The sequence below is a fragment of the Phyllostomus discolor genome, chromosome 11 (genome assembly GCF_004126475.2).
Source record: "Phyllostomus discolor isolate MPI-MPIP mPhyDis1 chromosome 11, mPhyDis1.pri.v3, whole genome shotgun sequence".
NCBI lineage: Eukaryota > Metazoa > Chordata > Mammalia > Chiroptera > Phyllostomidae > Phyllostomus > Phyllostomus discolor.
This window is the reverse complement of record NC_040913.2, coordinates 71,308,986-71,323,445: the sequence shown is the minus strand read 5'-3', so window position 1 is coordinate 71,323,445 and position 14,460 is coordinate 71,308,986. Positions and strand designations below refer to the sequence as shown.

The window sequence follows — 14,460 nt, the reverse complement described above, 5'->3', positions numbered from 1 at the left end:
CCTCTTGTTTCCTCAGAAGGCTGAAAGTCTTCACTACATTCCACACAGGGACCTACCAGATACCTTCTGAGCTCCAGTTAGGGGTATTACTCCTGGGTCTGTCAGTTAGAAATTGAGTGTGGCTGTTAATAACAGAAACCCCAAACTCGATAGCCTATACAACTTAGGGTTTATTTAGTTCCCATTGGAGGCAGGTAGTCCAGTCTTCGTATAGAGGCTTCACAATTTCAGCAGGGAGTCAGGCTCCTTTTAGCTTTGTGCTCCTCCATCTTAGAATGTGACCCATGTCCTCACACTCTCAGGTTGTCCTCAGAGCCGTCACCATTCAGGGAGAGGGAAGGAAAGCAGTATGCCAGCTTTGTAAGTTCCCTTTGAAGAGCTTTCCAGAAGTCTCACTCAGTGGCCTTTAACTTATGCTTAATTTGCCACAACTCCATTGCATGGCCACATTTTAATGTAAACAAAGCTTAGGGCATACTGTTTTAGCTTAGAAAGAAAAAGTGGGACAATAGATAGTTTTCAGGTAATAGTCCTCTATTACAATGGAGAAGTCCACTCCAATGCCCATAGTTCATCAGAAGTCCACCTGGACAAAGTCGTCTCAAAAGGTCCGCTGTTTCCCTGTGAATTACTGGTTAGCGCACAGCTGAGGTGAACACATTAGTAGCTGCCCTATACCAAACATCTTCAGGGCTCCTACTCTTAAGCTTTGCAATAATTCTTTGTTATAACAGCATCTCGGTAATCCTTGAACAACAAATCTGCATGATACAGAGTTTCTGTGTTGTCTTGTGTTCAATCGTTTTCTGCTGCTTTGTTTGGGATTTTCAGCAGCATTTGGTTGCCAATGGCTTGGGCTAGTGAGAGTGAGTGCTTTCCATGGAAGTTCTGCATGAAAACTAACTAGAACCCTTCAAGAGGTTACTCTTGGGACAGTTCTTTTTTGGTCTTATCTAAAAGCAGAGTCACAGTATTTGTTTTCTAATGACCACAGATACTCTTGTAATGGCTAAAATAGGCATTTATTAATAACAATAACTGAAAGTTAAATAAATAAAAATAAAATAAAAGCAAGGGCCAGGTTCCCTATAGTATTACCCAGTGAAGTGATCATTCAGAATGGCATCTACAGCTCACACTAGCTGGGGGACACTTCAAATGTCACTAAAATAGGATTGGCCATGGTGGTCCTTAAGAGACTTCATTGCTGTTTTACCTTGTCAAGTCATCATTTATATTCTCCACTTTTGTCATTGGGTTTTAAACAGTAGGGGCTTTATTTTATTTTATTTTTTCAGAACTCTTATTGCTTTGCCAATGGTTAAGTGTCTCACCCATCATACACTTAACGGGAAAACACATTTACTAGGAACATGTCATAGAAACCACTTGTTTCTGCTTTCTCTTGAACTCACACTGACACACAATAGGCCTCAGTATAAATGTGCAGCATTCAGTTGGATTCAACTTAAGGGGTCCTAATTTTCTATTGATGCCCTACAGCTTAATCCTCATTATTCGTGGATTCTGTATTTGTGAATCACCTACTTGCCAAAATTTACCTGTAACTACAAATCAATATTGATGGGCACTTTCATGGCCATTTCCAGACAGTGTAAGTGATGAAAAAAATGTATTTTGCCTGACACATATGTTCCCAGCTGAGGTCAAACAAGAAGATACCTCTACCTTTTATTCCAGCTCTCATATTATAAGCAAGTGTCTTTTTGTGTGGCTTATTTAGTGCCACCATTTTGTGTGTCTTTTTTTGTTGATGTTTTTGCTGTTTAAAATGGCCCCCAGGCATAGTGCTAAGTGTTATCTAGTGTGATTTTCCCTTGGGAAAGAAACATGTGGTAGATAAGTTTGTTTAAGCAGGAGTTTATAGCATTGTTGGCTGTGAGTTCAATGTTGATGAATCAACAATGTATCTTAAACACGAGGTTCTAGGCGAAACACACATAAAACAAGGCATGTGTTAACTGGCTGATTGAAACGTTATGGCCAGGGGCTCTCAGGAACTGGTGGTGTATGTCCTCTAGGAGCAATGGCTCAGTAGTCACTATTCAGCATCCACGGTGACTTATAGGGCACAACTGCCACAAATCATGACAATCGACTGTGTTCTGTTTCAACTGACCCTCAGTGGATCTTTCTTTTCACAGTAAAACCCGAGTAGTTAGGCCTTTATTGTTCTGCGTTTGCCTCCATGGTCAAGCCAACCCATGTTGTCGAAGCCCAAAGGGCATTATTCTCAGCTGCAGAAAGAGAACTGAGAAAGAAAATAAAAACAAAGAGAGTTTTTCCAATCTCTCTTTTTTGAATAAGAAGAAAAAGAATTGAGATAAGTACTGTAATTTTGTGCTCCACTACTGGGTCTTAGACTCTGTGTGCATCTTTTTATCACTTCGGTTTTCCAGTCATAATTTATATGGAGCTGATTTTCAGAGAAAAAACCCAGTCATTTTCTAATAGCATGCATAGATGCACTGTGGTGGCCAAGGACCTCCAGCAGTTCTGAGATAGGACAGTGAGAAGCTAGGGAAATTCGCTGGCAAGTGGAATAGGAAACTGAGACAGACAGCTGAACATGATGGCTGAGCAATTTATAGCCAGCTGCAGAGGGCCACCAAGGCAAAGCCCCCGAGTGCCTGGCAAGGGGCAAACTGGGAACACAAGGACCTCACCCCCAGAGTAACTTCTCTTCCTCTGGCCTTCCCTCCCCGGAGAGACATCCAGGCCTCAGATGTGCTTCAGCTTCCAGCCCAGAAAAGTAGCAAAAACCAGGTGGGCGATGCCAGAACCAACTGCAGTAACTAAAGACCTCCTGCCCTGTCACTGACCAATCAGTGGAGACCATGACCCTGAAGGGCACACCTGGAGAACCAATGACTATTCTCATAAAACCCTCACCTGGGACTCCCACCTGCAGGAGACAGACAGAAGCCTCAAGACAAAGGACCACGTAGGCCTCCTCTCCCTCTGTGGAGCAGCTGGGCAATTTCTTTTTCCTTCTCCTTCCCCCACTTCTTTCTTCACAGTCATGGTTCTCCTAACTCTAAGACAATGGTCAGCTGGTAGCTTGTCCCAGGCTATTCTGAACCCGTCCCCAAATCCCCTTTCCTCTGACTTCCCAGTGAGCTCGGGCGGCAGCCCGGCCCAGGCTCTCCTGCGCTCCTCTACACTGAGCCCTTCCTCGTTTCACTGTCCCCAGCTTTAATAAATGGATCCTCATAGCCACCTGGACTCATGCTGGGAAGTCTTTCCTACAGGAAGTCAAGAACCCACACACTATACCTGGCCCTTGGCAGACCCCCCAAGGCCAGGCCCCTGTCCTGGAACAGTTCTAGCTGGTGCTATCACTTGAAGCATATAACCATACTACATTTCTCCCTCTTTCTGTATTACACACAGACACACACACAAGGGTTCTGTCCATTTAAGATCATTTTTATTCAACATCATTCATTCCTTTGACAAACATTTATCTAATATTTATTGGGGACTACGTAAATCGTTGTGAGAGATAAGCAGATGACTGAGATTCAGATGAGGCCCTCAGGCAACTGAGGGACACATTAAAAAAACGGAAGATAGCAAAATGTGCTCGTTCTTGACCCTCATCACATTGATCACATGGTAGCCTCTTGGCTAGATAAAGCTGGGTGCCTGCAAGACAGAACTGTGTGAGCAATGACAAAAGAGAGGGGAGTGGCTTGCCTATATGAAGCAAGAACTTTGGGCAGGTTCACGCTTGCCATTTTCTTCAGCTTTAATTGGGAGTTCTTTCCTGTCGCCTTGTGAACACTTTTGAAATGTCACACGTTTCTGCTTTGCCTCTCAGGTTGGTAAAACTGTAATTTGTTTAAAGTTACTAGCAATTTATCTTGTCAGGTACTGCATTATTAGGAACTCAAGAGATGGCACTAAATTTATGGGAAGTATCAGACTATTAATTCTCAATGAGAATCTAAAATTCATCACATTCTTTTCTTCCTGGTTTTGTATGATGTGATTAACTTATGCTTGTATAAGATAAAGGAAAGCTGAAGATTGGTTGGCAAAATGGAAGCCTCTGGCTTATGCTATTCATCGGAGGATCCCTATTTCTTCCAGGGGGTTTTTCCTCTTTTCCTTATTGTATGCAAAACTGTTCAATGAAAATGAGCCCTTAGACCTCGTACCCTTGAAAAATCATCTAGCAATATCTGAATTTACTTCAAGATTTCCTTATCAATTCTTAAAAGTAAGATTTCCTTGGGAGGGCGGGGAAGAGGGAGAAAGAGAGAGCGAGGTGGAGAGAGACAGAAAGAGAAAGGAGTAAACCAGACAAAGTGAGGGAGGGAGAGAGAGAACAAAATAGCCTTTGGCAACAGCTGTAAAATTACCACACACACATTTACGCTCAGCCTGCTTCCAGAAGTTATGTGAGATGCCCTACAAAATTAAATATTAAACAATTTTTTCAATGGTTCAATTTTTTAAAGAGTGATAATAAAGAGAAAATTTTTATCAAGACAGAAAACACTGACCAAAGATAATAAAAAAAACTGAGTATCTCAATTTAACTCTGTTTTTCCTGCAGCCAAAGCCAAAGTTGAAAATCTATAAAACACAAGTTCTTCATTATCCTGTTGATGGAGAGAAAATCATTGCAGTAGTAGATACCACTGCCTCTTAGACTTTGGCCCCATAACAAAATGTGCATCGTGTGATTACAGAAATCAGATTTAAATCAGTGTGTGTCTTCTTACTGCCTTCAGGTGTGAGGACAGAGCAAGATAATCTGAAGTTTGTACATTTTTTCAAAGGTGGAAACTACACAGGCATTACACTCTACAGGGTAGGGTGCCCGGTGTCACGCATCCCACACTTGTTACCTCAGTATGCTGACTTACCTCGCGGTCATGGACAGCACCTGGGCCAGCAGCTCCAGAGCCTCCTCCAGCTCAGATCTCGTTTTCACTTTCTTTGAGTCCTAATCAGGTGTACGTGAGTGGCTCTGCGGCAAAGGACTCTGGATTCCATTGCTGGTTACTGGTGTCGTCCAAGTCAGAACTGGTGCGAGATACGGGTTGCAGCTGATTCTCGTGGAGTCCATTCTGTCCCTGTATGTTGCAGTTTGTCCTCACTCTTCCCCAGTTCACTTCGGGCTATTCTTCCTGACCGTTGGTCTTGCTGACCTACAGGAAACTCATTCCCAACACCAGAGTCCGAGTAAACAGTCTTCCGTAGACTTCTTCACCAACTCCCGCGGATGACTACAGTCTAATTTCTATGATGCACTCCCTATATCGTCGTTTTTAGTTTTGTCTGCCTGATCAGACCCTACCTGATACCTAAAGTGATGCCTGCAATTGGGAGGCTGTCAAAAGGTAAAGCTAAAACCTGTGGCATTTTCTTTGAGACTATGTAGTAGGCAAAAACTAGAATGTTCTTGGTGGCTATAAGCCTGAAAGACAATGAAAAAATTGTTATTGAATGCTGAAAAAAAAAACTTATTTTGACAACACTCTGGCCCACAGTAACATGGGAAATATAAAATAAACTTAATGGAGAAGTGTTTGGCTAGGGAGATTTCTAGACAAAAATTTGAAAATGCAAATTAATTTATTTTAGTCAGATAAGTAAGAAGAGGCCTTGAACTAACAATTTATTGATTAGCTAGTTAACTGTCTGTGTTGTTCATTGTGAGTCTAGCAGCACTAGTTTGGAAGCTCAGTTAATGTCTCTCCTCTTACAGTCCCAGTGCCTCCAACAGGGTCTGCCATGCAGTAGGTCTTCGTAAACATTTCACGGTGAGGATATTCTTTCTGATGTACAGACTGAAGAAAACATAACTGAAAAGATTGAGAAACTTGGCTGTAGGCTTTTGTTTAAGTTAGGACTTTATTATTTTTAGACTAGTTTTAGGTTCACAGCAAAATGGAGGGGAAGGTAAAGAGATTCCCCAGACAGCCTCTTGCATTATCAGTATTCCTCACCACAGCATTTGTTATGGCTGATGCGACCATATGGACACATCGTGATCACCCAAAGCTCATAGTTTATATTATGGCTCATTTTTGGTGTTATACACTCTGTGAGTAGGACGTGTGTCTATCCTTATGGTATACAGAGTATTTTCACGGCCCTACAACTCCTCAGTGCTTTACCTACTCATCTCTCCTCTCTCTCTCCAACCCCTGGCAACCACAGATCTTTGTACGGTCTTTGTATGGTTTTTCCTTTTCCAGGATATCATATCAAAGAGTATGCATTGGCTCATTCCACTTACCATTAGGTTCTTCTCTAAAATGCATGGCTAGAAAGCTCATATATTTTTAGTGCTAAATAACATTTCACTGTCTGGATGGACCACAGTTGATTTATCCATTCACCCACTAAAGGACATCCTGGTTGATGCTGAGTTTTGGCAGTTATGAATAAAGCTTTTAAAAACATCCATGTGCAGGGTTTTATGAGCACATAATTTTCCAGCTGCTTTGGGTAAATGTTAGGAAACATGGTTGCTGGATGAAATGGTGACTATGTTTAGTTTTGTAAGGAACTACCAAACTGTTACCCAAAGTGTCCGTGCCATTTTGCCTTCTCATAGGATGAATGAGAGTGCAGTTGTGCCACATCCTTCCCAGCACTGCATGTTGTCATTTTTGTGGACTTTGGCCATTCTGATAGATGTGTAGTGGTATCTTGCTGTTTTAATTTGCATTTACTATTGCAGACTTAAAAGTGTTTACAAGAAAACATTGAGAAAAAATAAGACAAACAACAAACTAAGAAAAGCATTTGCAAAATGTTTATCAAAGGGTTAACATATTTTATATGTATTTAATATAATATGAATCAGGAAGACAAATATTAACAGCCCAAACTATAACTATTTAATAATATATGAGTAGATAGAAAAAGAAAACAGAAGGATATAAACATAGAAAGTGTTTGATATTGTCATTATTCAAAAAAACCATTAAAACAATAAAATTTGATTTTTATTTGTCTTGGAATTAAGTGTATATGTGTACATTGTATGTATGGAGGGATTCTAAAAATACTTCTGGAAGGAATGGTAAATTGGTATAAAAGCCTTAAACATGGTCATATACTTGGACTCTACAATTCCAGCTATGTGAATTCACCTTAAGGAAATAGTCAGTGACGTACACAAACATTGATGGACAGCAATGTTTATTCACATGTCATTTACAAGTTAACAATACATTACATTTTCAACAACAGACCACTTGCTAATGCATAGTGTATCCACATAATTAAGTGTTGGGCAACCATTTAAAGTCATATTCACACGCGAAGGATTTACATAGAATGTGAATAAAAGAAACCAATCTTTATTTGGCCCCCAAAGAAAACAGCATATAAAAACTGCATATTGTATACCATATGGTCTTAATTTTGTGAGAAACACATTTATATTGCTGTGCATACATTTTTTTTTACGAATTTGTTCACACAAAATCAACTGGAACAAAATAAACAAGCGTGTTAACAGTTGTTATTGAAGGTTGGTAAGACTGTAAATGATTTATATTCTTGACATATTTTTGTATTTTCTAACTTGTTACTGTAGACCTTTCTTACTCTTATGACAATTTTTAAAAGAAAACAAATGACATGAAAAATAGTATGTCATCATTGTATGGTGCATTATGATCTAAATCAGAGGGTTTGATTCTCGAAGCCTGGGGTTTGCCCACTGAAACAGATTCGCGTTTTCTACACTGGGCCCCATCTGTGCCAGTCAACATACCTGCAGGGCTTTATACTTAGGAAACCGAAAGTGGCATCAGTACAAACTTGATTAAGCAGATCACGTAATGAATTAGAGCATAAACGGGCACAGGCAATTGAGCCAACCTGAACTCAAATCCAAAAATAAATTTATTTTTGCCAAGTCATAGGAAAAATCATAGCTGTTTGTGAATCTCCTGTTTCAGTTCTCAAATAATAGGGACAACTGAAAGTAAAATAATTGTTTTTTTTCGACTGATATATTTGATTTAATGTCTTCTCTATTTTTTTTTCAAATTAACTAGCTACTGTTACTGTTTCCAATCCAGATCTTTGCTGCAGGAATCATACTGAGACATATATATCCTTAACTAATTCAAAATCCTGTCCTTACAACTCGCTTCATCTCCCTGGGAGTTTGAATAAGTGGGACAGAATTTGAGTTCAGTGCTCACAGAATCAGATTTAGCAAATGAAGTACTGAAATAATGTTTTGTATTTGAGATAACCAGGCCTTCAGTGAGGGAAGAGGCTGCAGCATTTATAACAAAGGCTTTTGTTCAGAGATCATGTGAGTGTAGTTTTATTACTGCATTCACAGAGGTCACATATTCATTCAACAAATATTTATGTAGCTCAAAATATTTATGTATACAGACAATCCTCTAGCTGTTGAGTGAACTAGATAGATACATTTTGTACTTTCATATATCCACATATAAATATGTAAACATAATATATGGTAATACATATTATAAATATATCTATGAATTATATTTATGACAATAGTAATTTCAGAGAGTGATAAATAAAATACATAGGGTGTTAGGATAGAGAGTTAGTTGAGGAAATTTGGAGTGAATTCTCTATTAATTTCCAGGGTTGCCATAGAAATGATTAAAAACTGAGTTGTGCAAAACCACAGAAATGTGTCCTCTCACAGTTCTGGAGGCTAGTGGTCTGAAATCAGGATGCCGGCAGGGCCACGCTGTCACTGCTGGCTCCACGAAGGACTCCTTCCTGGTCTCCTCTAGCTTCTCAGACTGGCTAGCAATCACTCGCATTCTCGTGCTGCTAGATGCTTCTCATGCATGACTCTCCTTCCTTTTTCACTTCTTTCATATGTCTTCCTCATCACAGAGCTCTCCCCTCTCTGTTCCCTTGGGTCTAGTACAGCTGCAAGTTACTGACATGTGGAAAGCCCTCTTCGAATGTCCCATACAAATGCGGTGGGGCTGTGGGAAAAGCAGGGACCTGGAGTCACACGGAACCAGGACAGCTGTTCCATCTCAACTACTTCAGGTTCTGCGTAACATTTCACTTCCCTCAGCCTTAGTTTTCTCATGCATTCAATGAGTTGCTGTGAGGATTACTTTAGATTATATGTATTATGTGTGTGTGTGAAACATGATACTGTGGGTACAGCGCCCCATGTTTGCCAACACAGGAGAAAACAGTGGATGTAGCAGTTGGCGAAACATGGACTGTAGCTGTGGATTCAGATATATCCATACAAAAAAATGAGACCTTGTGCATTCAGTTATTAACTGAACCTTAGTTTCCACTAATACCCGACTACCCTGTTATAGGATTATGGTGACAATATCAAGGTGGACTCAAAAAATGGAATTTTCCTCTGGAGGGTGGGCCCCTTGGAGTATAGGTGTTCTCCCACCATGAATATTCTAGGAACCCATCTGTATCAGGGTACCAGCTGGTGGTGTTGTGAGAGGCTGCATTTGGCATCAGTGAATTTTTTTTTAAGACAACATGTTTGCCCATTTCACGATGGGTGATTTACAAGTGCATCTGTCCACATTAGGCTGAGTGTTCAGCAGTTTTTGACAAAAAACAGCATGACCCCATGCCCCACCCTCCCTATTCACCCAGTCTGGCCGCAAGCAACTTTTTTGTGTGTTTCCCCAGATGAAAAAAGTCCTTAAAGGGAAAAGGTTTTGCCAGTGTGGGAGAGGCGAAAAAACAAACAAACAGTGAAATCACTAAAAGTCATCAAAATCATTGAGTTCAAAAACTGTTTTGAGCAGTGGAACAAAACACCTCGATAGGTGTATTGTATCATATGGAGACCCCTTTGAAGGCGGCTGAATTTTAAACATGTAAGAAAAAATATACGATTTTTATAAATAAATTCCTTTCTGAGGGGTCCCCCTCCTATGTAAATCCCACGGAAGGTTCCTGGAACAGGGGGAACTCAGGGACGATGGCTTCCCTTCCTCTTCCCTTTGCCCAGATGTGGAATCCTGCTTGCCAGAAGGCTGATTATTTACGATCATCATCTATCTAGGGCAGAATTCCCAAAATTTTTTAAACTTTAGCTATTCTCCAGAATTCTTCTAAAAGAGAAACCAATTCCCCTCTCTCCCATCACTATCATCAAAGTGAAAATATGTGATCAGTCAACAGATAGCCAATGCCCAGGAGCATAGGAACAAAGTTAGAGAACTTCCCCTCTGCCTGCTGCAGATGATAACTGCGGGATGTGAGCCAGAGGCAGGCGATGGACAGTTAGGTGTTTTGTCATCCCCACATTTCTGGGCATCTCAGAAAAACCGAGTCTTGGGTCTTTGGGGAGGGTGATAATTTCCCCCTTCTACCTTTTTTTTCTTTTACTTCTTATGGCAAGTCTTGCACTAAAATAATATAAAATCAACACAAGGCCAGGTTACTAACAGGGGAAAACCCAATATGTGGGCACAACAAAAACTCACAGACGATGCTCAGATCATGAAGTGAAGCTCACAGAGATCATCGAACCAGGCACGTTTTTGTACTCTGTAGACAAGAAACAAGAAATTCATGGAGAATTGACAGGACAAAGCAAGTTAGTGCTCATGAAAGGAATCTAAGCCCGGTTTGGGCTTCGTTAGTAAATTAGTAACGGCACGACAAGGTTTGTTTATACAGGCTCTTTTGGACACTGGGTATTTGTTTTAACCCTCGTGATAAGGTTGTCCCCCAGCCCTCAGCAGCGTGGAGGGGACCAATTACATGATTTATTTCCCGAATTTAGAGAGATCAGAGGAGAGTCAGGGGGTTCCTTCCACCCCTGCTGCTTCTCAAAGGATTTCAGTTCAAAATAATCGGCAGGTTTTCTGGTTCCTCAGTTGGCCGGCACGGGGTCCCGACTCCTCCGATGGCAGCCACACAAACTGCACAGAAACTTGCAGAAAGAGCATGAACTGAACCCTGTAGCTCGGTACTCAGCCTTTTTTACATCTCTTTTCTAACAGACTCTGCAGCTACAGCTCCAAGACCCAGTTACGATGGTGTTTGGTTTAGAGCAAGGTGTTCAATAGCAAAGGCATTCTCGAAATATCTGCTAAATAGATGATGTGCTCTGAGGTCATCTTTCAGTTTTACTGGCTTCTAGAGAAGTCGAAAACTATGAACTAAGCTTGAGGTTTAGGCAGCATTCTATTATTCCTTTTCCTTTTTTTTTAAAAGAGTGTCATCTTATATCAGTGACTTCCTGCCAGAAGCACAAAGAGGAAGGAAGGTGAGGATGCCAGAACAGCCAGATTCCTTTTGTGCACAGCCTGAACCTTTCCTGCCACCCCAGGGATTTGGGACTCTGAGAAGCACTGAGGGCCAGTGAGCGCTTAACCTTGCAGCTGCTCAGGGTGCAGCCTCCGGCTGTGCTCCCTACTTCCTTCTGGATCTGGAGCTGGGGGTGAACAAATGTGCCAAGAACTGCAGTACACTCTGGGACTCAGAGCATGATTGGACCAGAGGAAAGTCCGGGAACTCGGCGTTCTGCAGTGTCTTTAAGGTTAGACAAACAGAACACTGGAAGTGAGCTGGGACTCGAGACAGAAGCACCACAGGTCAAGTGAACCTAACTCACCATAGGGCTCTGCACATTGCTTTTGAAAGTCAAAAAGAAAAGTAGGCAGCACGCTAGGCACTTACTAGGCCCTCAACCTATAGAGGGGCCGGCAGAAGTAATGCCTGCTTGAGTGTGGTTGACAGGGTAATAATATGGGTATAATACTTTTAGTTTTAATGTGAACATTTCACCTAAAATATCATATGGTGTGGCTGAGTGTGATATTGTTAAATTGCAGAATTACATGCTGTTATTATGCAACAAAAGATTTTGTAATAAAAAAAGCACAGGGTCCATCGTTATTTGTGCCAGACCCTATACTTTGTGATTTACTAATAACTACTATTGGTCAGGTGCATAATCAAGTCAAGATCAATAGTTAAGCAACTGAGTAGAAATAACAGCCAGGAGAGTGAGAGGGCTGTGTGTTTTTATCGCCTGCAGGAAGCTGAAGGCCTGTGGTAGGCTGGGAGAGAAATCTGGCTTAAAAGCAAATACCCTCTCTAAAAGGCATCACAAAAATTTGTTCTGATCAGCCTTAAATTTGTAAAGTGCTGATTCTCGATTCTGTTGAAGAGTTAATTTGATGGCGGGGGGGGGGGGGGGGAAGGGGAGTGGCATTCATTACCTAGAAAGAAGCAGGAGGAAGGGTTTGAGACACTCAGGGCAAACTCTGCCTACTACCTGCATTTGCAGAGTAGCCCTTGGTTTGTTCTAACTCTCGCTGAGCCGTGCGCCCAGAAAACTGCCTCACTTTCCCAAGTCTAATCTGTTAAATAGGCAGGGTGGTGCCACTCTGGTCACCAAACCTGGATGACAGGACTGATGGCCTGGCTCTGCCAACTCTTCAGTTGAAAGCATTTTTTTTATCACTGGAGGAATTACTTAATGCACAGTAAGACTTAGGACACAATTAATTAAAATAACACTTAACAATATTTGAGAGCATGTGTAGAATATTATACCTTTGAAAAAAGACAAAAGACAATATAGTAAGTTGATGTCCGGAACTTTTTAAAAAGAAAAACCTCCCCTAAGGGGCTCAGTAAACACTTAGTCAGTATTACCCAGTGACCATGGATGAACCTGCCAGTGTTTAAAACAGAAACAGATAAAGTTTAAGGACAGTGACCCATTTTCTCTGCATTCGACACATAAAATCCAACATTCTTATTGAGTTCTAATCGCTGGGTGATCCTGAAATGCATGAATATGTTAAATGCTGCTTCCCCTTTCTCCCCAGAGAGTCTAAAAACTTAGGTATGACATGTTTAAATAGAAAGATGGGTTCATCTACAGAGATAAAGCTTAGATTCTAAAGCAGTTATGCAGTTTCCCCAACATTTTAGAGGCTCTCATGTTCACGTCCAACAAATAATAAATTAGCTGAAGGTTGGTTTTCATCCCATGCATTAAAAATAGGTCCTGTGGAGCATCTTGGGAGTCTGTTTGGATTTACGTGGTCACGTGTCACCAAGGCTATTCATGACCTTCCTCCCATGTCCAGTGTCATCATCTTTGCCCTTTATCATGACCCCCTTCTGACTACCCTGGTCCTCAGCTCCTATCCGGTCGAAATGGAAGAGGGCACACTAGGGGGTGTTTGGAGGAGTGGCAGACAGGACTAATAAGCACATACAGTATTTGTTTCATTAGGACATGGCAAAGCAGATAGGAGGCTTTCAAAATAGAGTAGAGTTATATTTTATTGAGTAAACTAACAAATAAATGAATGAGTAAGTGCCTATAGGGACTAAACAATGGACATATTTTATGTAGTTCTGCAATCTACTTCTACAGACATTAAAAAAAATTCCCCAAAAGACCATAGTGATGGAAGAAGTTCAGGATCGTCTGTCATCCCAGGGCAACTATGGTCAAGGTCTGTCTTACTCACAACTGTGGGGAAACAACAGCAGCAGCAGCAGCAACAAAGCAACAACTTATATAAAAGTTTATTGAATAAAAGCATGACTATCTCCTGTGCTCAGCATTGGAAGGCTCATTAAAATTGTCTAATCAAGTGGTTTTCAAACTGTAAGTGAGTTAGGAAATCAGTTCGACTGTCCTTTTGAAATCTGTATTGTAGTTACATATGCACATTATTTATATGTGATATTTACATGTTCTTATGTATAATAACTGAAACAAAAATATTACACACTTCTGTAATATGTGTGTGTAACTTGATGACTCAGGCTATAGATGAAAGGCAAAATATCAGATAAGTAACAACAAGCACTGGATTATTCACACCACTTACATGCCTCTACAGTTTACCTCTGAAATGGTCAGCCTGATTTTACTTGAATATTCCCATTGCTTATTGACTCTTCGGATAAATGCCTTGAACTGTACTGAGTCAAATTCTGTCTTCTGGAGCTTACTTACTGCACTGTCCTTATATCTACCCCTAGGCAATTTTCAGACAAGCCTAATCTTTCCTCCCCATACTAACCCTTCAATTAATATTTAAACTGAGACGTGTTGTCCCAACTAAGAGTTTGCTTCGCCTTATGAAAAATTTCAAGCCTCCAAGTGTCCTTTTAAGTGGCTTTGTGAACCTTCACAGACCAGGCTTCTCTATGCCCCAAGTCTGGGCTGAGCGTAGTTCTTGGAAAGTCATAAAGCATTAGGTTGGTCTGCAGAGAGAGGAGCCAGATATGACTGTACCCTGCTCAGAAAAAGAAAATAGAAGAGTTTCAGGAATGGCAAAGCTGCACTACTTATACACATCTGGGAAGCACACACGAGAAGCTTCCCCTCCTCCCAGCAGTTCCACTTTGAGAATGACTGAAACACGCCAGCGACACCACTCGCAGCCCGGAGCACGCACTGAGTGGGTGGGAGCTGGGAGTGGGACG

General features: G+C 41.1%; 1 long non-coding RNA gene across 1 annotated transcript; it reads left to right on the top strand.

Moving 5' to 3' along the window:
- The first annotated feature begins 10,965 nt into the window (after positions 1-10,965).
- Positions 10,966-13,963, top strand: LOC118497417. The gene is made up of 2 exons (XR_004899942.1): positions 10,966-11,027; positions 11,217-13,963. It is a non-coding gene; the product is annotated as an uncharacterized LOC118497417 (long non-coding RNA).
- The last annotated feature ends 497 nt before the right edge of the window (positions 13,964-14,460 follow it).